Below are 19,903 nucleotides of genomic sequence, written 5' to 3'. Positions count from 1 at the left end.
CCCACTGTCGCCAAGTGCTTGCTCACAGGGGGTCGTTTGACTGTTGGGGTTTTTCTGTAATTATTGTATGGCTTTTGCCTTACAATATAAAGCGCCTTGGGGCAACTATTTGTTGTGATTTGGCGCCATATAAATAAAATTGATTTGATTGATAGCTTCTGGGGAAAACCTGGTCTTGTTAGGAGAGACAGCATCCATCCCACTTTGGATGGAGCAGCTCTCATCTCTAGAAATCTGGCCAATTTTATTAAACCCTCCAAATCGGACTATCCAGGGTTGGGACAGGAAGCAGAGTTGTAGTCTTACACACTCACACACTCTCTGCAGCTTCTCTCCCCCTGCCATACTCCCAATACCCCATCCCCGTAGAGACGGTGCCTGCTCCTAGACCACCTATAACCAGTAAAATCTATTTAAGCATAAAAACTCAAAAAGAAAAAATAACATAGCACCTTCAACTGCACCACAGACCTAAAACAGTTAAATGTGGTCTATTAAACATTAGGTCTTCTCTCTTCTAAGTCCCTGTTAGTAAATGATATAATAATTGATCAACATATTGATTTATTCTGCCTTACAGAAATCTGGTTACAGCAGGATGATTATGTTAGTTTAAATGAGTCACACTAACTGTCCGAATGCTTGAAGCACGGGTCAAGGAGGAGGATTAGCAGCAATCTTCCACTCCAGCTTATTAATTAATCAAAGACCCAGACAGAGCTTTAATTCATTTGAAAGTTTGACTCTTAGTCTTGTCCATCCAAATTGGAAGTCTCAAAAACCAGTTTTATTTGTTATTATCTATTGCCCACCTGGTCGTTACTGTGAGTTTCTCTGTGAATTTTCAGACCTTTTGTCTGACTTAGTGCTTAGCTCAGATAAGATAATTATAGTGGGTGATTTTAACATCCACATAGATGCTGAGAATGACAGCCTCAACACTGCATTTAATCTATTATTAGATTCAGTTTGTTCTGTGGGCCGCGGAAGAGGAGGTACTGCTGGCCTACCACCACCAGAGGGCGCCCTGCTTGAAGTGCGGGCTTCAAGCACAAGAGGGCGTCGGAGCAACAGAGAGTGACAGCCGTCACTCATCATCAGCACCAGCTGTCACTCATCAACTGCCATCATTCAACATCACCATAAAAGCCGGACTGCAACTCCACCTCCCTGCTGAGAAATCATCTACAACTTAGGTAATATTCTTGTTATGCGTCGACGCGGGTTGAGGAGCGGACCTGCGTCTGACAGAACCCAGCGGTAAAAATAACCAGAAGGCGTTTCCCAACAGAAACAATTTATTTTTCACCTGTGCTTACAAATGTAAAACATAAAAGCGTCCCTCTGGTGGAGTGATAAGTGGCACGTTCACCAGCGCCCGCAAAGATTAAAGCCCGGCGCTCCTGGACTCACTACCACTGCCAAACACCCCCCAGGTGGACACGACGAACCGATTCTCTGTGGAGCAAAGAGAAGGTGAGGTGAGTCAGCAGATACAACTCTATCTTTCGCATAACACACGCTATCAGCAACACATTCAGGTCAATGTTTCTTTTTAACTTTATGCAAATGAGCAGCCTCTCACAACAGGTGGAGGATCACTTATCCTGCACGCCACCGCAGTGAGAAGCAAGCTGCACAATTCTCTTCACAATCTCAGTTTACTGTGTAACAAAACACCAAGATACTATCAACACTTACTTAATCACTTAATTACCTTTAGCGTGTGCTGACAGCATGTGTCCTCACCCTTCCCTGCTTCACGGGCTCGATATGTCAAACCCAGGCGCGGTCCTCAGCATCTCACAAACGAACATCACAAGGTCGAGTTCCCGGCAGTTCTGCTCAAATCACACATGACTTATATGCAGAACGCCATCCAATTATCTGCTTCAGCTGCAAGTCTTCAAGGCCGCACGTGAGCCCCTGCCACAGGTGTTCCACATGACGCTAATAAGGGTGAGGACTCTTCAGCCAGCACTTTCTCCACAGACAAATCAGCCCTCATGCCACCTGGAGAGCAAAGAAAAGAAAAGAACACCAACACAGCCAGCCACGCCCCCCCAACACACAACAATTCTCTGCTGAGTCTGAACGTTGACTTACGTGTGATCTGTTTGCAGCCGTTGTCTTGTGGTGCCCTGTCAGCTGGGTTGGCGGTCAGTGAGAGTGCCGACGTCTTTGCCTCTCACTCCAACCAGATAAGTGGTAACAGGAGCTGCTGACCGTGTTCCATATTTCGGAGGTGGAGGTGCTCCCTCCCGGAGGAACTGTTTTTCTGTTTTTGAGGATTTACTGGGTGTGTATCCACACACCCACCATTAACTGTCTCTGCTTCCTGCCAGCAGTACCAAGTCTGACAGCTGGAGACAGTGGCTACCTGGAGATTCAGGGCTTGTCGGCTCCGGTGTTCTTCAGATCCGTTGGAGGTGGAAGCCGTGTGGGACCCGGCTCTTCTCTGGACGGACGTCTTCTATCCTCGAGCCTGCCCACACGTAACTTTTCGTGTAATTGACTATCATTCTCAAACTGCATTTGTCTGTATTCCGTGGTGCACAATTTGCAACATTAAATTGTTATATTTTGGCTTATCCATTGTCGGTTCATTTACGCCCCCTGTTGTGGGTCCGTGTCACTTCACTTTCACAACACAGTTGGCTTCGCTAAAAATGTAAATGAGTCTACCCACCATTTTAACCGCACTTTATATCTTGTTCTGACATATGGCATAGAAATTGAAGACTTAACAGTATTCCCTGAAAACCCCCTGTTGTCTGATCATTTCTTAATAACATTTACATTTACTTTAATGAACTACCCAGCAGTGGGGAATAAGTTTCATTACAGTAGAAGTCTTTCTGAAAGCGCTGTAGCTAGGTTGAAGGATATGATTAATTCTTTGTTATGTTCTTCAATGCCATATACCAACACAGTGCAGAGTAGCTACCTAAAATCTGTGAGTGGGATGGATTATCTCGTCAATAGCTTTACATTCTCGTTGAGCACAACTTTGGATGCTGTAGCTCCTCTGAAAAAAGAGAGCCTTAAATCAGAAATGCCTGACTCCGTGGTATAACCCACAAACTCGCAGCTTAAAGCAGATAACCTGTAAGCTGGAGAGGAAATGGCATCTCACTAATTTAGAAGATCTGCATTTAGCCTAGAAAAAGAGTCTGTTGCTCTATAAAAAAGCCCTCCGTAAAGCTAGGACATCTTACTATTCATCACTAATTGAAGAAAATATGAACAACCCCAGGTTTCTTTTCAGCACTGTAGCCAGGCTGAGAAAGAGTCGAGCTCTACTGAGCCGAGTATTCCTTTAACTTTAACTAGTAATGACTTCATGACTTTCTTTGCAAATAAAATTTTATTAGAGAAAAAATTATTCATAACCATCCCAAAGACATATCTTTATGTTCGGCTGCCTTCAGTAATGCTGGTATTTGGCTAGACTCTTTCTCTCCGATTGTTCTGTCTGGGTTATTTTCATTAGTTACTTCCTCCAAACCATTAACATGTCTATTAGACCCCATTCCTACCAGGCTGCTCAAGGAAGCCCTACCATTATTTAATGCTTCGATCTTAAATATGATCAATCTGTCTTTATTAGTTGGCTATGTAGCACAGGCTTTTAAGGTGGCAGTAATTAAACCATTACTTAAAAAGCCATCACTTGACCCAGCTATCTTAGCTAATTATAGGCCAATCTCCAACCTTCCTTTTCTCTCAAAAATTCTTGAAAGGGTAGTTGTAAAATAGCTAACTGATCATCTGCAGAGGAATGGTCTATTTGAAGAGTTTCAGTCAGGTTTCAGAATTCATCATAGTACAGAAACAGCATTAGTGAAGGTTACAAATGATCTTTTTATGGCCTCAGACAGTGGACAGTGCAGCTTTTGATACTGCTGACCATAAAATTTTATTACAGAGATTAGAGCATGCCATAGGTATTAAAGGCACTGCACTGCAGTGGTTTGAATCATATTTATCTAATTGATTACAATTTGTTCATGTAAATGGGGAGTCTTCTTCATAGGACTAAGGAATTATGGAGTTCCACAAGGTTCTGTGCTAGGACCAATTTTATTCACTTTATACATGCTTCCCTTAGGCAGTGTTATTAGAAAGCATTGCTTAAATTTTCATTGTTATGCAGATGATACCCAGCTTTATCTATCCACGAAACCAGAGGATACACACCAATTAGTTAAACTGCAAGAATGTCTTTCAGACATAAAGACATGGATGACCTCTAATTTCCTACTTTAAATTCAGATAAAACTGAAGTTATTGTACTTGGCCCCACAAATCTTAGAAACATGGTGTCTAACCAGATCCTTACTCTGGATGGCATTACCCTGACCTCCAGTAATACTGTGAGAAATCTTGGAGTCATTTTTGATCAGGATATGCCCTTCAATGCACATATTAAGCAAATATGTAGGACTGCCTTTTTGCATTTGCACAATATCTCTAAAATTAGAAAGGTCTTGTCTCAGAGTGATGCTGAAAAGCTAATTCATGCATTTATTTCTTCTAGGCTGGACTACTGTAATTCATTATTATCAGGTTGTCCTAAAAGTTCCCTGAAAGCCTTCAGTTAATTCAAAATGCTGCAGCTAGAATGCTGACAGGGACTAGAAGGAGAGAGCATATTTCACCCATATTGGCCTCTCTTCATTGGCTTCCTGTTAATTCTAGAATAGAATTTAAAATTCTTCTTCTTACTTATAAGGTTTTGAATAATCAGGTCCCATCTTATCTTAGGGACCTCTTAGTACCATATCACCCCAATAGAGCGCTTCGCTCTCAGACTGCAGGCTTACTTGTAGTTCCTAGGGTTTTTAAGAGTAGAATGGGAGGCAGAGCCTTCAGCTTTCAGGCTCCTCTCCTGTGGAACCAGCTCCCAATTCGGATCAGGGAGACAGACACCCTCTCTACTTTTAAGATTAAGCTTAAAACTTTCCTTTTTGAAAAAGCTTTTAGTTAGGGCTGGATCAGGTGACCCTGAACCATCCCTTAGTTATGCTGCTATAGACTTAGACTGCTGGGGGGTTCCCATGATGCACCCAGTGTTTCTTTTTATTCACCTCTTTTTGCTATGTATGCACCACTCTGCTTTTAATCATTAGTGATTGATCTCTGCTCTCTTCCACAGCATGTCTTTTTCCTGATTCTCTCCCCTCAGCCCCAACCAGTCCCAGCAGAAGACTGCCCCTCCCTGAGCCTGGTTCTAAATGCAATGCAACACAAATGGGATGAATTAATTCATGTCATGTGACATACAAAGCACCAATCAAATGACAAGAATCCACTCAGCCATTATATAATATAAGCTAATTGTTTATTGGTGTTAAATAAACAAATGTCGTGAGCAGCCGGTACACTTTGATGAGCTCAGATGAAGCCCACCTGGAAGAAAAAAGTTGCAGTTACTCAACTGGCCTCTTGAGGCTGGTTCCAAAAGCAAGCAGATTCCCATTCAGGTCCATGTTAAAATGTCCAACTTTAGAGCAGAAACATATGTTTACAGCCTGCTACAAAAAATGGTTTTGATCTCTAGAACTGCCCCTTCATGACAAATGAGAAAGGGTAAGGGTGACACAACCCCCCCCCCCCCCACACACACCCAGTTTCTTAGTTTAACTATTAAGCCATAATGTTATGCATAATTAGGGGCGTGGTCGCTTTGAGTGACAGCTGCTGAGAGTCTCCGACTCTCATAGCATCAGTAGCTCAGAGGCTGACTGCTGCAGTTGCTAGCTGTTGTGGGGGGCTGCATCTGTCATTTTGAGCTTTTTAATTCAAACACTGGAATAATATGGCTTGTTGTGTGGTAAAATGTCCTAACGGATCATCTCAGATGTCCCTGCTGCAATATTTGCACTGATTGAAATTCTCTTCATATTTAATGCTGTATGCAAATGGCGACGAGAGACTCCACCCATCCTCACACAAAGGCTGCTTACAAGCAAATGACGCAACCGACAGGCGTGAAAAAATTTATGCATGCGCACGAAGGTTCAAGGTTGGCTCATGCAAGCACATGTGATTCAAATCCATCAGGTTTTTGAAAAAAATAAAAAGGTTGGATTCTTTTCTAACAGACCTTGTATATATATATATGGAAATGGCTATTTGCACGGCCGCCGTGTTCATAACTCTCATTTGGCTATTCGCACGGCAAGACTCTGGTGGTAAAACATGGAACTACTTGTATAAAAAAAACACTGCATTAAATGAGAGTTATGAACACGGCCGCCGTTCAAATACGGTCGGCCTTTTGCCACCAGAGTCTTGCCGTGCGAATACTGAAATGAGAGTAATGGACACGGCCAAATAATAAAAAAAGATCATCAAAATCGAAAAATATTAAAGGAGTTAAGACATCTTGAATGCAGTATGTTTGTTTATACAAGTACACTCAACAAAAATATAAATGCAACACTTTTGGTTTTGCTCCCATTTTGTATGAGATGAACTCAAAGATCTAAAACTTTTTCCACATACACAATATCACCATTTCCCTCAAATATTGTTCACAAACTAGTCTAAATCTGTGATAGTGAGCACTTCTCCTTTGCTGAGATAATCCATCCCTCTCACCGGTGTGCCATATCAAGATGCTGATTAGACACCATGATTAGTGCACAGGTGTGCCTTAGACTGCCCACAATAAAAGGCCACTCTGAAAGGTGCAGTTTTGTTTTATTGGGGGGGATACCAGTCAGTATCTGGTGTGACCACCATTTGCCTCATGCAGTGCAACACATCTCCTTCGCATAGTTGATCAGGTTGTCAATTGTGGCCTGTGGAATGTTGGTCCACTCCTCTTCAATGGCTGTGCAAAGTTGCTGGATATTGGCAGGAACTGGTACACGCTGTCGTATACGCCGGTCCAGAGCATCCCAAACATGCTCAATGGGTGACATGTCCGGTGAGTATGCCGGCCATGCAAGAACTGGGACATTTCCAGCTTCCAAGAATTGTGTACAGATCCTTGCAACATGGGGCCGTGCATTATCCTGCTGCAACATGAGGTGATGTTCTTGGATGTATGGCACAACAATGGGCCTCAGGATCTAGTCACGGTATCTCTGTGCATTCAAATGCCATCAATAAAATGCACCTGTGTTCTTCGTCCATAACAGATGCCTGCCCATACCATAACCCCACCGCCACCATGGGCCACTCGATCCACAACATTGACATCAGAAAACCGCTCACCCACATGACGCCACACATGCTGTCTGCCATCTGCCATGAACAGTGTGAACCGGGATTCATCCGTGAAGAGAACACCTCTCCAACGTGCCAAACGCCAGCGAATGTGAGCATTGGCCCACTCAAGTCGGTTACGACGACGAACTGGAGTCAGGTCGAGACCTCGATGAGGACGACGAGCATGCAGATGAGCTTCCCTGAGACGGTTTCTGACAGTTTGTGCAGAAATTCTTTGGTTATGCAAACCGATTGTTCCAGCAGCTGTCCGAGTGGCTGGTCTCAGACGATCTTGGAGGTGAACATGCTGGATGTGGAGGTCCTGGGTTGGTGTGGTTACACGTGGTCTGCGGTTGTGAGGCTGGTTGGATGTACTGCCAAATTCTCTGAAACGCCTTTGGAGACGGCTTATGGTGGAGAAATGAACATTCAATACACGAGCAACAGCTCTGGTTGACATTCCTGCTGTCAGCATGCCAATTGCACGCTCCCTCAAATCTTGCGACATCTGTGGCATTGTGCTGTGTGATAAAACTGCACCTTTCAGAGTGGCCTTTTATTGTGGGCAGTCTAAGGCACACCTGTGCACTAATCATGGTGTCTAATCAGCATCTTGATATGGCACACCTGTGAGGTGGGATGGATTATCTCAGCAAAGGAGAAGTGCTCACTATCACAGATTCAGACTGGTTTGCGAACAATATTTGAGGGAAATGGTGATATTGTGTATGTGGAAAAAGTTTTAGATCGTTGAGTTCATCTCATACAAAATGGGAGCAAAACCAAAAGTGTTGCGTTTATATTTTTGTTGAGTGTAGTTCCAAGTTTTGCCACCTGAGTCTTGCCGTGCGAATAGTGAAATGTGGACACGGACGAATAAAAAAATCAACAAAATCGAAAAATATTAAAGGAGTTATGACATCTTGAATGCAGTATTTTTTTATTATTTTAATTTTTATTATTTTTATTTTATTATTTTTATTATTTTATTTTAATTATTTTTTAGCTTTTAAGTTTTGCCACCAGAGTCTTGCCGTGCGAATATACGTACCAGAGTCTTGCCATGCGAATAGCCAAATGAGAGTTATGGGCACGGCCGCAGTGTGAATAGCCACTTCCATATATATATATATATATATATATATATATATATATATATATATATATATATATATATATATATATATGTGTGTGTGTGTGTGTGTGTGTATGTTTTTTATATGTATGTAATCTCGGCAGCATTTTTGGGTGCTCATGCAGCACTTTTCTACCAAGAAAAAAAAAAACAAACAAACAAAAAAAACATATGTGCATATGCCTACTGTAAACATCTTTCCTATGCTGCCGAAAAAAAAAAAAAAATCTGGCTACGCCCATGTCAGAAAGCCCATGAAAATTACTGGAACTGAAAAAATGGCAAGAGGTTGAAAGACAAATGGGGAAAAAAAGGAACTGAAGTCATAATATATGAACCAGAATGGGATACCTTAACCTGACACCAGAAAATCTGCTTTTTCAGTCATATAACGCACAAGTGCGCTTGCACGTCCTTGCCAGCAAGCAAGCGTGGGGTCGCCGCCTTCTTCAAAGCACACCACCACCTGTGCTGCAGTGAGCGCGCGCGTGTCGGAGAAGGGAAAAAAAAAAAAAAGAAAAAAGAACTGTTAGCGCGCGCACACACACAGCACTTCCTCGTCGGCTGAATCACAGAACGAAAAAACGGCGAGAGGAAGAGAACAACAGCAAGTTTGGTCTGCGGAGAGTTTACAGGACGGGTGAGGAAACGTTACATGATACTGTTTTATTCTGTCTTTTTTCACACTTTGGGGCTCTCCGTGTGGAGTTTGCAGAGACTTACTTAAAGAGCAGAAAATTTGTTTTTCCACCCACGGAATGCTGCTGACGTTAGCGAAAATCTTTTTTTCCCCTTCCTGAAAATATGCAGTATTTATTCATGTGCTGAAACCGACTGTAAACGCAAATAGATCGCATCTTTATGAATTTAAGCCTCTTAAGGTAATTTTCATTCAGCAATGCTTGAAAGCTCAAACTAAATGCAGCGGTTACAGAATTGTGCTTTGCAGCGATGTCATTTATTTATTAGTTGACTGAGTTCATTTAGTAAGATAATGCAGACATTAAATGCACAGTAAATGACTCTGATCACACTATAAAGAGGTTTGTCATTGTACGGATTGCCTCCACTTATTCTTTTTCCCTGTTTTTTCTTGCTGGCAAATTAATTTACTGCTTCTGATGACCTGAAACAGTTAATCTCTTAGTAATCTGCTCCCCTCCACAGCATGTCTTTTTCCTGGTTCTCTCCCTCAGCCCCAACCAGTCCCAGCAGAAGACTGCCCCTCCCTGAGCTTGGTTCTGCTGGAGGTTTCTTCCTGTTAAAAGGGAGTTTTTCCTTCCCACTGTAGCCAAGTGCTTGCTCACAGGGGGTCGTTTTGACCGTTGGGGTTTTACATAATTATTGTATGGCCTTGCCTTACAATATAAAGCACCTTGGGGCAACTGTTTGTTGTGATTTGGCGCTATATAAAAAAATTGATTGAATGATTGATTAGTAGATCGAACTGTCAGACGTCAGCTGTTTTCATAATCGATTGTTTTAGGGTATTACTTTAAAGGCACAAACTATACAAATTCTATATTCATTCATTTTCTACCGCTTATCTGGGTCTGGGATCCTGTTGTGTTTCCAAACCATCTAGGGTATATAATCCCTACAGCGTGTCCTAGATCTTCCTCTGGGGCCTCCTCCCAGTTGGCCGTACCTGGAAGACCTCCTTATGGAGATGACCAGGGGTCCTCCTCACCAGACTGCCGAACTACCGTAGGTGGCTCCTTTCGATGCAAAGAAGCAGCGGCTCTGCTGTCGGATAAGCCCCTTTCACACCGGGGCCAATGTAGAATTACGTATTGCGGTGTACCATCTACTCTTAGTTAAGCAGCTCTAAGAGAAGTTTAAGTAGTAGAGTTTTTGCTCCCTACGCCACAGTATGCTACTGACCCCGCCTAGGGACATGGTGGTTAATTTATTTTGGCCCAGATTATTGCATTCCCTCGCAATATTATTGTGTTCCCTCGCAATAACCTAATATAATATTAAAGCTCATGCCTATCCGGGCACACAGTGAGTGGAATCAGGTGGGGGGAGACTGAATGCATATGCACATACACACACACACACGATTCACAAGAGAGTGGGATCCCGTGAGATAAGGGAGTAAGTTGTATGTTTTTCTTTTACCATCCCCTGGCTGAAACAGACCGTTTTTCTTTAAAATATGCTTCAGAGTCTTCATGCACATAATCACATTGTGTCTCACAGACAAAGCCTCCAGTATATTATTGTATGTGAGCCCCAGGTTAAAGTAAAACTTAATGAAGTTCTGGTTATTTATGATGTGCAATCCATCCAAACGATTCAGTGAACCTATGTGTCACCAGGCTGGAAATATGGACTCAAAAGTTATTGCGAGGGAACACAATAATATTGCGAGGGAACGCAAAAGGTATTGCGAGGGAACACAATAATCTGGGCCAAAAAAAATTAACCTCCATGTCCCTAGGTAGACTCCGTAATATGCTGAGAGCAACGTGAGGAGGACGCAAGAGATTAAACATGTTTAATTTTTTTGGTGTAGAGCACTGGACACAGAAAGTACGCAGTTTTTAACCAAGTCTACACAACACCCCGCAACTGTTTGTAAATCTACACAACACTGTGCTGGAGGTGGGAGGTACACCAAGCCTCTGCAATTCTGCACACCAGGTCGACAAATTCTTTTATCAGTACATACCTGGATTGATAGATTTTATTCATCCTGCTGGGCTTTGCTGGCAGTGAAGCTTCAAATCCACAGAAAAAGAAGAGGCGAGCCAGGCTTCCACGTTCAGATGACATGTCCACATCCAGTCCTCATGAAGAGATCTCCGGTGGAAGACATTTCCACATCCATCGCATTGACTTCTCACGGCGAATCATGAGCGACCGCCAGATCGAGCTTCGGTTTACTTCACTTTTATTTCACCTCCTCCAGTTCTCTCATGGGTGTAGCAAGTAAGTAGTCCATTAGCTCCTACGGACAAATCACCAGCAAGAGGACATTTCCACAACTAGGTTAACTCCTCACGGATGGATGGCCAGAAAGGGGACATATCTACTGTCCATTTCTTATGCATGGAACACATGTGTGGTTGCCGGCGGTCGCTCCAGGCACTTTCACCTACTCCAGTTCTCTCACGATTGCAGCAAGTGTAAAGTCCATTAGCCTCTGCCCATGGACAAATCTCAAGCAGGAGGACATGTCCACTGTTCACTTCTCATGGCAGATCGCATGTGCGACCGCCACATGCAGCTACGCTTTGCTTTGCTTTTTTGCTTTCACCTCCTCCAGTTCTCTCATGATTGCAGCAAGTTAAGTAAAGTCCATTAACTCCTTCTCACGGACAAATCGCCAGCAAGAGGACATTTCCACATCCAGTTGCCAGCGGCCGCTCCACGCACTCAACCCCCCCCACACACACACATGCAATGTGCGTGCTGTACATGTAACATTTTTAAGAATGGAGCGGAAGTAAAGGAGTGGACAGGAAAATATCACGAGTGTTACATACGTGGCAGTAAGCAACTGAAAGCAACCACACACAGCCTACACAGACAGCCAAAAGCTGCACAATTTTCCAGCGTACTCCATACGCATCATGGTTGTACTTGTATGCAAGCCCAGTGTGAAAGGGGCTATAGTCTAAATTTAAAATGGGTTATTTATTTATTCAAATTATGTATAAGAAACTATAATATAAATGAACAATAAAGTAATTTATAGATGATGAAAATGTCAGCTTTGAATAGCTTGTCAAATACTGTTTGTGTCATTATGAATGGAATAGACTTTGAGTTTGGATCACAGGACAGCCAAAAGTCATTTCAAGATAATATCCGTCTTTGGAAAATAAAAATAACTTTACAAATTTTTATTTGGTGCAGATCAATAACAGTGAAATGGTTTATGCTAGCCCTGTGTGCTACACACTACAATATAAATATACTTGTGCTATACATATGGCTGTAATCGTGTTTTTGACTATAACTTCAAATGACTGGATGATGAAGTCATTCAAATTCCTGAACCCACTCCTTTGATATCTTGGCTGTGCGCTTAGGGTCATTGTCCTGCTGAAAGATGAACCGTTGTGCCAGTCTGAGGTCAAGTGCGCTCTGGAGCAGGTTTTCATCCAGGATGTCTCTCTAAATTGCTGCATTCATCTTTCCCTCAATCCTGACTAGTCTCCCAGTTCTTGCCACTGAAAAACATCTCCACAGCATGATGCTGCCACCATCATATTTCACTGTAGGGATGGTGCCTGATTTCCTCCAAACATGACGCCTGGCATTCACGCCAAAAAGTTCAATCTTTGTCTTATCAGACCAGAGAATTTCATTTTTCATGGTCTGAGAGTCCTCTGGGTGCCTTTTGGCAAAATCCAGGTGGGCTGCCATGTGCCTTTTGCTAAGGAGTGGCTTCTGTCTGGCCACTCTACCATACAGACCTGATTGGTGGATTGCTGCAGAGATGGTTGTCCTTCTGAAAGTTTCTCCTCTCTCCACAGAGTAATGCTGAAGCTCTGACAGAGTGACCATTGGGTTCTTGGTCACCGCCCTGACTAAGGCTCCCCCGCTCCAGATTTCTCAGTTTAGACGGTCGGCCAGCTCTAGGAAGAGTCCCGGTGAATCTGAATGCTTTCCATTTACAGAAGATGGAGGCCACTGTGCTTATTGGGATCTTCAAAGCCACAGAAATAATTCTGTACCTTCCCCAGATTTGTGCCTCAAGACAATTCTGTCTCGGAGGTCTACACACAATTCCTTTGACTCCATACTTGGTTTGTGCTCTGACATGCACTATCTATTGCGGAATCTTATATGTATACAGGTGTGTGCCTTTTCAAATCATGTCTAATCAACTGAATTCATCTCAGGTGGACTCCAATTAAGCTGTAGAAGCATCTCAAGGATGATCAGTGGAAACAGGATGCACCTGAACTCAATTTTGACCTTCAATGCAAAGGCTGTGAATACTTATGTACACATGATAAATTAGTTTTTTTATTTTGAATAAATTTGCAAAAAAATCTCAAAACATAGTTTTTTTTAAACATTGTCATTATGGGGTATTGTGTGTAGAATTTTGAGGAAAAAAAAAAGAATTTCATCCGTTTTTGAATAAGGCTGTAACATAACAAAATGTGGAAAAAGTGAAGCTTTTCAGATGCACTGTATTATTGTACTTGTAACTGCATTGCTACAACATACTTCACATAGCACAGAGATATCTTACATTTATTGTGTAAAACTGCAATAAATAGAAAAAACAAAACAAAACAGTGCACCTGCAATAATTGGAGAAAAAAAAAATCTTTTTACCGAATCTATCATGGGAGGCGATAGTCTAGTGGTTAAAGTGATGGGTTTGAAACCAAAGGATCCTCAGGTTCTGCCAGACTGGAAAATCACTGAAAACCCTTCAGTAAAGTCCTTAATCCCCAAGTTGCTCCCGGTGTGCAGTTGAGAGCGTGTGTGTGAGAATGTGAGGTGCATTGAGCTTCTGATTCAGATGGAAAAGCACTATAAAAATGCAGCACATTTATTTCACACACACACACACACACACATACATATATATATATATATATATATATATATATATATATATATATATATAGAACCAGCATAACCACTGCAACAGTAATAATGTAAATTAAACAGCTGGCCTTCAGTGTTGTAGCAGTAGGTCTGCATTGTGCAGAAATCAAGGTGTTGAAGGATGCTATATTTAATGAATCTGTTAAATTTTATTTTCTTCCCCTGGCCCCCAAATGTAGAGGTGCCTAAGGTCTTTCCTTTGAAGGACAATAAATTCACCTGGATGGAGGGCCATAGGACAGAATGAAATGTTCATCTTTTTGTATTGCATACATAACTACATTTTCTGAATCTGCTTATTCACAGGGGCCTATCCCAGCAGTCACTGGGCGAAAGGTAGGGTACACCCTGGAGAGGCCACCAGTCTGTCGCAGGGCTGACGCATATAAACAGACTAACTTAGTTAGACCGGCAGTCAATTTAGAGTCAACATTTCACCTAATCTGTGTGTCTTTGGAGGTGGGAGGAAGCTGGGGTAGCTGGAGGGAACCCACACAAACTCCACACAGAAAAAACCAGGTCAAAAATGGGGGGCCTTCTGGCCATGAGGCAACAATACTAACCACTAAACTACTGTGCTGCCCAACATGCATACGATTAAAATTAAATTATTACAATTTGCCAGTCCAGGATGTACCTGCTTCTTGCATAGTGACTGCCAAAACAGGTTCCAGATGGCTCTAACCCTTAACTGGAATAAGCGGATATAGAAAATGAATGCATGTTACATTTTATAGAAGGTTATTTCAAATCTAAAATAAAAGGAAAAATAAATTTTAAAAAAATGAAATGGTAAATGGACTGCATTTATATAGCGCTATTCCATCTGAAGCTCAAAGTGCTTTACATTGATGCCTCACATTTACACATTTTCACACACACACACACTGATGTAAGGCGCTCACACACTGGGAGCAACTTGGGGATTAAGGACCTTGCCCAAGGGCCTTTAGTGATTTTCTGGTCAGACAGGGGTTTGAACCAATGTAAAATGAAACTCCAATCTGCATAACAGTAAATGCATTACTGTCTAGAGCACTTGCCAATTATTGTGATAGGCCAAAGAAGACAGATTGCAGACCAAATGTGCACTGTGGGCCATCTGTCTCTCTACTTTTCCTTCCATCCCACTCTCTCCATGTGGATTTAGAGCCAGCAGTGAAATTTGCTCCTTTAGTGGAGGTCTCAGACTGAAGGCCTGTCTAAAGCCCCTTTCACACCAGGAATGTGTAGAGTTGCATTGTGCAGCATATCTATTATGCAGGGATGGCTGCAAAAGTTATGTGTAGGGGCAAGCTTTGGCCCTCCTCCTCTTCTGTGGTTTTGGCCTGCCTCTTCTGTGGTTTTGAAGCTTCACTGCCAGCAAAGTTAAAGTAGACCTGCATTGAAATAAATGTGGTCAGATTTCAGAAAGAAATAGCTGATATGTATTTATAAGACCCTTGTGAATGCAGTAAAATAAATCTGTAAGCCCAAATTTGTAATTCAGCGGAGAAATCTTCGTTTAAAAATGACAAATTTGCAGCTAAAATTTAGCCCTCTGTGAAAACAGTTTGTACAGCTGTATCATTTCCATGACGTTAGGGACAAGACGACGCGCTCCCGCCTTCAGTCCGATCCCGCATTGAAATTGATTTTATCTGTTAGTAATGTTACTTATACACGTCCTGGTTTCAACATCCAAAAGTAAGCTGCAATGAATGTGAGATACAGATCTGTGTGCTCAGATCAGCAACGATATCGACAGCGGGCACCGTTCTTCCTCTCCCGCTCTCTGCCTCCGCTACGCTCGCTGTTTTAATGCGAAGCGGCCAGTACACCTGTTGCTGCACAGACTTCTTGCGGCAAAATCCACAGCATCGCACGTCTCGGCAATCGGAGCCCCAGAGCTCCATGGATGCTGAGAGAGGTTTATATATTTTAATGACTGGGATTCTTTGCGGGTCTTGCCTCCATATCCCGCGATGGTACCGGAGGCGAAAGACGGTAGATTTTCATTGCGACACCACTCAATCAAACGAGGCGTATGAAAAAGTCCCCCAAAATAGTTTTCAAGCACAAATAAAAGAAATGTGTACTCACCAAACGTGCCGCAAGACAATATGAAGTTTTAAAAAAGTAGATCCTTCCGTATAAGACACGAAAAAAGTGCAGATGCAAACTGACGTAAATCCACAAATTACAATTGGCGCAATGCATGCTGGGAGAGGGTCTTGTCCGTGACGTCTCGGCAGCGTCCATGATGAGAGGAACAATTTGCGGAGGGCTAAATGTTAGCTGTAAATTTGTCATTTTCAAATGAAGATTTCTCCGTTGAATGACAGATCTGGGCTTGCAGATTTACTTTACTACATTCAGAAGGATCTCGTGTAAATGTAAGTCATTTTTTGTTCAAAAAATTTGACTGCATTTTTTTCAATGCAGGTCTCCTTTAAGCAGAGTCCAGCGGGATGAATAAAATCTAGCAGTGCAGGCAGTGCTTAATTTGTAAAGTGGGAGGTCCTGGAGTGCAGAGGATGGGTGGCTCCGGTGCACAAAAAAAAAGAAGGGCGGGGGGGAGGGGGGGCTTGCGAACAACGCTGTGCGCCACACCGAAAATAAACTGGGCATGTGTTGTAGGCCTAATAACACGAGTCACACCAAATCCGGATAGAGTACAAATTCCTGTTTAATGATGTACAGTGGTCCCTCGTTTATCGCGGGAGTTACGTTCTCCGCGTTCACACCGGGCGCGACGTGAGCGACTGCAGCCACAGGTTGCCATGTAATCCGTATGTAAGGACGCGTTTTGGCGCCAAACCGCGCAGCACGACGTGAGTGAAGCGATTTTGAGCGTTTTGCGCATGTGTGGCGCGATATTGCGTCACGTCATGTTGCCCTCCTCCCCAAGTTGAAAAATCTGAACTTTTTCGTCTCTTCGCGTCGTGATGACCAATCAGGGACTGAATATGTAGTGACGTGGAGATGTCTGGAGTTTGACTGAGGATGTGAACATGTCCTGTCTCTGGTAGCAGTCTGTGAGCAGGACTTATGTCTCTTTTGTCCTTTATTTCACAATTATGAGAGAGTTTTTGGAGCGAGCAGCAGCCCCACAGCAGCGGGAGTTTTTCTTTTTATTTTACGTGCGCGCGTGAGGGAATCATCCATGGAGATTATTTTACTTATTAACTACACAGATGTATAATAAAGCAGATGGTGACTGGTTTCTAAAGACAATTATGACAGAGTTTTTTTGGGAAAGAGTGAGGAGCAGCCTCACAGCAAGCCGCGGAGTTTCTTTCTTTCTTTCTTTTTTTTTTTATGTGTGCGCATGAGCGAATCGTCTGTGTGGAGAATATTTTATTAATTAACTACACAGATGTATAATAAAACAAATGGTGACTGGTTTCTAAACACAATTATGACAGAGTTTTTTTTGGGAAAGAGCGAGGAGCAGCCTCACAGCAAGCCGTGGAGTTTCTTTCTTTCTTTCTTTTTTTCTTTATGTGCGCGCGAGCGAATCGTCTGTGTGGAGAATATTTTATTAACTACACAGATGTATAATAAAGCAAATGGTGACTGGTTTCTAAACACAATTATGACAGTTTTTTGGGGGAAGAGCGAGCTGCAGCAAGCAGCGGAGTTTCTTTTTTTTAATTGTTTACATGTGCGCGCGTGAACGGGACAGTTGGTCCTCAAACTGGGTCCCGCAGAGGTGGAAGGACCGCTGAAAGCAGCCATCATCCAGACGCAGCTCCTGCAGCAAATAATGATACTCTCTGTATTGGGAGCTTTTCACAACAACTCGCTTTGTGTGATCAAGGTCCGTCATGATGACTTGACACCGAGCGGAATGGAAGCTCCTCCTATTTGATGATGCACTGGGGCGAATTTTCGCAGCGAAAGTCCACCCAAGCAGAGTGACACACCGGGCGAAGGAGGCGCGTCCGTCGCCACGCGACCCCCGCGAATTTGTAGCGTCTGATTGCGCCCGGTGTGAACGCGGCATAAAATCTGCGAAGTAGCGCTATTTTTTACACTTATTATAGATGCTTTAAGGCTGTAAAACCCCTCACTACACACTTTTCTCAAACAAGCATTAACATTTTCTGACTTTGCTCTCTTGTGTAAACACTCTTTTTTTTTCTTCTGTGCGAGAAGATTATAAACAGACACATGCAGAACACAGTGTGTGTACTCTCCCTTCACTCACTGCCTCCGGGGGTATGGATGTGGGACCCGCAAAGAATCCAAGTCCTCTCTCGGTGGCCACGGTCAACATCCGGATCAAAACAGCGAGCGTAGCCTCTGGACCTGGCACAATTCCGCACAGCAGACAGGAGGGCGACGGTGTGATTGGCAGTGAGAGCAATCGCGGTGATTTTTTTTTTTTTTTTTTATATATATTTTGTTAGTTAAGAGAGGTGGCAGATCACGGATCCAGTATAAATAGCTGGCGGAGCCAATGTCAGAGGTTCCGGAGCGCGCTCTGGCTTGCTCCCTCTCAAATTAAGCCCTGAGTGCAGGTATATACTGCTAAAAACCTTAAAAGGATTTTTTGCCAGACTGGCGTAGGGTAGTGTATAATTGCAGAGGCATGGTGTACAGTAGCGCAGTGTTACGTAGACTTGCAAGCAGTAACGGAGTATTGCGTAGATGCGTGATATTGAATGTCTGCAAAAAAATTAAACGTTTGATTTTTTACGTCCATTTTACGGACCCCTTTGCGTCCCTCAGCGTATTGCCACATAGTGCTGCATAAGCTTTGTGTAAGGATGCATAAACTCTGTGTAGCTGATACAACCCCAATTCCAGTGAAGTTGGGACGTTGTGTAAATTTAAATAAAAACAGAATACAATGATTTGCAAATCCTCTTCGACCCAAATTCAATTGAATACACCACAAAAACAAGATATTTAATGTTCAAACTGTTAAATTTTGTTGTTTTTGTGCAAATATTTGCGCATTTGAAATGGATGCCTGCAACACATTTCAAAAAAGTTGGGACGGGGCAACAAAAGACTGGAATAGGAAACAGGTGAATGTCATGATTGGGTACAAAAAGAGAATCTCCAATAGTCTCAGCCGTTCACAACCAAAGATGGGGCGAGGATCACCACTTTGTGAACAACTGCGTGAAAAAAATAGTCCAACAGTTAAAGAACAATGTTTCTCAACGTTCAGTTGCACGGAATTTAGGGATTCCTGCCTGCAGTCCAGACCTGTCGCCCATAGAAAATGTGTGGTACATTATGAAGTGCAAAATACAACAACGGAGACTCCGGGCTGTTGAACATGTGAAGTTATACATCAAACAAGTATGGGAAAGAATTCCACTTGCAAAGCTTCAACAATTAGTGTCCTCAGTTCCCAAACGCTTAATGAGTGTTGTCAGAAGGAAAGGTGATGTAGCACAGTGGTAAACATACCACTGTCCCAGCTTTTTTGAAATGAAACACAAAAACAATAAAGTTTATCAGTTTGAACATTAAATAGCTTGTCTTTGTGGTGTATTCAATTGAATATAGGTTGAAGAGGATTTGCAAATCATTGTATTCTGTTTTTATTTACATGATTTTACACAACGTCCCAACTTCATTGGAATTGGTGTTGTACACTGCATTATGCAACTCTGCGTTGGCCCGGTGTGAAAGGGGCTTAAGAGTAACATGTACTGCTCTCATATGTTCCAGGTGATATGCTAGTACAGGCTGATGACAACCAACGCTAATCTATCTATTTGCACGGTGCAATCAAAATACATACCACAGGGCAAATTCATACTGGTGCACTTTATATACAGCTTATACCGCCCACCTCTAGCACCAAATGTTGACAAAATATTTATGTGTGAGATGTTTTTGTCTGCTCTTAACTAGGAAAAGCGGGTTCAGAAAATGGATGGGTGAATATTTTTGTCTCGTGACATAGCTAGTGGTCACAGTTACTACAGAAAACTACACAAAAAGCTATAAAACCAGTGG

The 19,903-nt window shown here is 42.7% G+C and overlaps 1 protein-coding gene across 2 annotated transcripts in view; it reads left to right on the top strand.

Annotated features, from left to right (window-relative positions):
- Positions 1-8,874: 8,874 nt before the first annotated feature.
- Positions 8,875-19,903, top strand: part of prkcda (protein kinase C, delta a) — a 73,532-nt gene continuing 62,503 nt past the window's right edge. Inside the window, exon 1 of one of the 2 annotated variants that reach the window (XM_034166654.1) lies at positions 8,875-8,996. The gene's annotated coding sequence lies outside the window, so the exon portion shown is untranslated. The remainder of the gene's footprint in view (positions 8,997-19,903) is intronic. The other variant, XM_034166653.1, reaches the window with a different exon arrangement.

This window comes from Thalassophryne amazonica, chromosome 3, assembly GCF_902500255.1.
Source record: "Thalassophryne amazonica chromosome 3, fThaAma1.1, whole genome shotgun sequence".
Lineage (NCBI taxonomy): Eukaryota > Metazoa > Chordata > Actinopteri > Batrachoidiformes > Batrachoididae > Thalassophryne > Thalassophryne amazonica.
This window is presented reverse-complemented; position numbering and strand designations above follow the sequence as displayed.